This window comes from Hordeum vulgare, chromosome 7H (genome assembly GCF_904849725.1).
Source record: "Hordeum vulgare subsp. vulgare chromosome 7H, MorexV3_pseudomolecules_assembly, whole genome shotgun sequence".
NCBI classification, from domain to species: domain Eukaryota; kingdom Viridiplantae; phylum Streptophyta; class Magnoliopsida; order Poales; family Poaceae; genus Hordeum; species Hordeum vulgare.
The window spans coordinates 130,065,607-130,070,528 of NC_058524.1; the positions used below are offsets into that span (position 1 = coordinate 130,065,607).

The 4,922-nt window shown below is 48.6% G+C and overlaps 1 long non-coding RNA gene across 2 annotated transcripts; it reads right to left on the bottom strand.

Moving 5' to 3' along the window:
* Positions 1–343: 343 nt before the first annotated feature.
* Positions 344–2,638, bottom strand: LOC123409035. 2 transcript variants are annotated; one of them, XR_006612823.1, is made up of 4 exons: positions 2,357–2,638; positions 2,009–2,283; positions 1,292–1,424; positions 344–1,032 (listed from the first exon to the last, which is right to left on the bottom strand). It is a non-coding gene; the product is annotated as an uncharacterized LOC123409035 (long non-coding RNA). The 2 variants fall into 2 exon arrangements; XR_006612822.1 differs by having other exon boundaries at positions 2,009–2,638.
* Between the last annotated feature and the right edge of the window lie 2,284 nt (positions 2,639–4,922).

Below are 4,922 nucleotides of genomic sequence, written 5' to 3' on the forward strand. Positions count from 1 at the left end.
TCAGCCCTTTATGAGGTGTCGCTGAGACGCCCGACTGCGGCATTGGTTTGTTATCTATTATAAGCCCTTTATGTGGTGTCACTGAGACGCCCGACTGCGGCATGTTATGTTATTTACTTTTGCCCTACTGGCAAAAATGCCCGTGCGTTGCAACGGGTAAAAATAATTTAATATACGCTCACTAACGTGATTCTAATTTTATAAAAAACAATTTTCTTAACCAGTTGAACATAGATGCCAAGCGTAAAAAAACATTTCACTGAATAACCAATTGATCACTTCATATCCTTGTTACGGCTAATTACATCAATATACCTTTGGTCACCATTTAAAAACAAAGACCAAAACAAAATCTCCAATGACAAAAAAACTTCTTAAATGTTAACAGCACAATCCATAAAAAAGTTTAATGTCTATAAGAGCAGGTGCACAAACAAATGAGTTGCAGCATAGAAACCAAGCATAACATGTGCATTCCAACTTTTCAAGTAGAATTTTTGTGGCGTTAGTACCTAGTTCTTGACAGGCTTGGCCATCTTGTCGAACTACTTGCGCATTGGAGGCTTGAGCTGTAGCTTGGTAGGGGTGTCTTGCTTGGTCTTGCTCGTGGATAGACACCATCCTTGTCCTCTCCCGCTGATGGATGGACCCATCACGGTCTTGCTGTTCAGTAAGTCTGAAAAACCACACCAGACCACCGCAAGTTAGCTCCTTGCAGAGAAAATCGTAAACAGCTTAGGGCCGACCAAGAACAGTGCAAGTGGAAATAGCTTTGGAACTGAGAACTTGTAGGAGCGGCCATTGTAGAGGTTGGATCGTGTCCAAGTGTTCCACGGCGACTCCGCAATGGGGCTGCAGTAGCTGGTTTGGTCGAGCGTCGTGCGGTGGCAAGCGGCGACGACCTCGTGACCCATCGCGAGTCCCCTCCTGCTCCTCCTCTCATGGCCCATGCCCTTCTTGTGCTCGCCGTCGTTGTCCTGCTCACGATTGGATCGGGATCTTTCTGATTTGTTCCATGTCCTCCTTGTGTATCTGAGTGATGACATGTTGAATTCAAAAGGTCATTGGAGAGCAGCTACACAACTGACCAACAACTAAGCTCACATCTTTTTTACGAAGCTACATAGCTTTACATACACCTACTAACTTTATTACCCTTGTGATCAAGTGTTACTTTCCCTAGTTGATTAACATGGCACAAATGCCACCCCTTTTTCGGACAACTGAATATGCAATGAATAGGCATTTCAAATACATCAATAGAAACATAGACAACCATAAATGAACTTACTACATAGCATGACCTTTTCCAGAGTGGTTGAACTCTGTTAATGGAGTCACAATGAACTGGAGCCTGCTACTCCCTCCATGTTTGTTCAGATTGCCGCAAAAAAATACACCAAGCATCACCCATCCGTTTAAAGCTAGCACACACGGGACAATGGTATTAATCTATCATATAATCACGTCAATCTGCATATGGTAGCAAAAATAAATGCAATGAACATCAGTAGAAATAATTAGTAAAAATAGCTAAAAATAACATCTCTTCGGCAGGAGCACCAAAAGCATGAAAGAACATCACACATAAGTATATAGTTGATCTAAATCATAGCTCCATGTACACCAAAATTGCCCCAAGGAGAGCAAAGAATAAAGAATGGAACACACAACAACATGATACCGTACAAATCCCCAACCGAACACCTGCATCTCTTTGTATAATATTCCACAGCCGAACCCCATAATCTCTCACATCTCTATGCCCCCCCCCCCAATTATTTCGAACCAATAGTCAATTCCCCTTCTTTTCATGATGTAATAGCATTCAAAAAACCAAGATGCAATAGTACCATGGGATAGGAAGGCGAGGATGCAAGGAGGCTGCGGAGGAATTGTATTTGTTTTGCCATGGAAGGTAGTAGCTTCCCTGCCGGAGGCCGGAGGGCAGCACTTCCTCTCCAAATTTTGTGGGGATGGAAGTTGGGGGGAGTGCTTTGGATCTCACCAGAAATAGCCACCTCCTTGTTGGGGCAGGGGAGGATGGACCACGCCATGGCCGACCTCTTCTTTGTCGTGGAAGGTACAACTTCCCTGGCGGAGGCGGTCGACCAGCGCTTCCTCGTCGGATCTTGTGGGACAACCCTTCCTCGCCCTGGTCGGCCTGGTCGGGGGAGTGTTTTTTCGCTGCAGTATCCCACCCTTCCTCGCGGGATCTCGCGTGGAACAGCCTCCTCCTCGATCAGGTGGGGGTGCACGGACGAAAATCGTTGTAGGCGACGACTACGGTGGCGCCGCTGCTTTATTATCTATTCAAATCAGAAACGGGAGATGATGGAGAGGTTGAGAAGGTTACATCGGTGGAGGTGGGAGAGGACTGGCTGCGGAGTAGCGTGCTCGTGGCCGCCTTCTTCGCCCCATTCTTGGGCTTAGCTCGCCGGAGAGGGCCGCCTGGGATGGAGGAGGCCGTCCGCGCCACCTCACCATTTGCTTGGCTGCTGCGGCAGGACGCTGACGGCAAGAGGCACAACGACGCCTTCCATTCCTTTGTTCCTGCGGCGTGGACGTTGACGGCAAGCAGCTGTGCGGCGGATCGCCGGAGAGGAGATCCCGGGATAGAGGACGGGGTGGATAAGGTGAGACATCAGGGGGTTTTCTGAAAAATGTAAAAAACGATTTATTTTTGACTCAAAAACGGACTACGGGTTGAATACTGGAAAAGCAAGGGGTGTTTTTGCAAAATAACCATGACGGACGATAGAAGCGCTCCGCGCTTTATTATTAGGGAGAGATATGTGGTGTTGCTCAGACGCCCGACAGTGGTACTTTATTTTCTCTTACGGATATTTCGGGAGGACTATCGCGTGATTTATCCTCTAACTTATTTATTTTTTTGCACTTATATTATGGATATAACTTGATCCTAACCATGCAAAATAAAATCAACTGCATGCATTTCATCATTTGTGCAAACTATTTGCAAGTACTTCCCGGAGTACTAACTGGCTTGTTGTTGTGGCCAGATATGGATGAAGGAGACCTCATGGATGAGGAGTTCGGTAGCGAGTCTGATGTCTAGAGGAGTCCTAGTCAGTCTTGCGATCCCGGAGTCCGTCGTTGTTTTATTCCACCGCTTCCGCCACCTTGAATAAATTGTTGAGCTCCACTCTGAGTCTTAACGTGTAGTAGTACTCGTCATGTCACATTACTCTGATGTGACGTGCCCCTTTATTTTTCGCGAGCAGTAGAGTCACCCTAAGACCACTGTAACATTTCGTTGTAATACTTTGTAGAAGCGACCCTCGCTCTACTTGTAATATATTGAGTACTACTGGTTTTCTGCATCAAGTTGAGTCCGTCAGTGGGAAATATTTTCTTCACTATGGACACGAATGGCTAATTTCCAACTAAATCCTTTAATCAGAAACCGGTCGTGACAACAACTCCGGCGAACTTTGGTTGCAACTCCGACGGACTTGGTTGTAGCTTTTTTGATCAACGGTTGTAGCTTTTTTTGGACGCTTGTAACTTTTGTGGTACATGGTTGTAGCATTCGATACACCATCCCTGCAGGTCCTCGTGCAGCAACCTCACCTGCCGACCATGGGATCACCCACCCCCCGCCGCCTTGTTGTTTGCAGCTCCTCCGCCTGCCGGTTGCAGCTCCCTTGTAGCCGGATGTAGCTTTTCCGTCCATCATGGATCTGATGAAAAACGAGATAGATCTGATGGAGACGAGAGGAAGAAGCAAAGAAGAAACAACAACAAAACGGAAACGAGAGGAAAAAAGGAGAGAAGAAAGGAAAAAAAACGAGCGTCAGCGCTCGGGCTGCAGGTGGGAGCGGAACTAAGTGGGACTAGGTGGGTTGTCCCACTTAAATTACTTTAGTGGGCTCCCACTTAACAGGAAATAAATTAATCGGGCTATTCCACTTAACCCATTGGGACCCACCTTAGCCCACCAGCCCCTTTTGATAGGTTATCCTCCTGGACAAAGAGATCAGAGAAGGCACCGTGGCACAAACTAACCACTCTCGTCGCGGATCGATGCCGACGCACCCCCGCCTATTCCTCCTCGCTCCTGGCCCGTTCCCCGCCTCGAAGATTCTCCCTCCCCGACCCCGGCCCGACGCAATGGCTAGGTCGCCGCTAGCGTCAACCGAGGCGCTACCCGAACGTGACCTCTCTTTCTCTCCACCATGAACTTTGGTTCTTCTTGTAGGATTGGGATTCATTGATACCTGTAAGTACTTTGGACTTCAGTACATGGTTTCTTGCTCTGGATTGCACTTGCTAAACTTGGTCTCCGATCTTGGTTCGGCAGGCTGGCGGGGCCGCAAGGCAGTATCGGTTGGGCGGCCGGAGCGGGGCGTCCGTGGTGTTCAGCAACTCGTTTGTGACAATCCTCGGGGAGTTCCCCATGGGCATCCTGGCGGTGATGTTCTCTTCTCAGGCATGGAGCTGGCCATGGCATCGCGCGATATGGCGAGCAAAGAGGAGTCGTTCATGATACTCGTCTACGCCAGCATGCTACTCACCGGCTCCAACGTCGTGCTGGGGTTCATCGCGGGCGTCGTGCTGCACTTGCTGCTGCACCTCAGGGAGGTCTGACGGCTGAGGGCCGGGCCAAAACTACACGAAACATCAGAACCATGTCTTGCGTTAAGTGGGAATGCTGGGATCCCACTTAACCCATGTAACGTTTGGTGGGTTATCCACAATTTCCCACCAATTTGTAGTGGGATCTGGTGGGTTGATGTGGGATGTCCGCTAGCAGTCCCACCTGCAGCCTGAGTCAGTGCCCTGTCTCCGCGTGAGAAAAGGAGCTAACGACAGCGACCGGCAGAACACTTCCGTCGTTGTGTAGATGCGAAACGTTTCCCTTTTGTATAACCACACGATGAGTTTAGACATCATCCTCC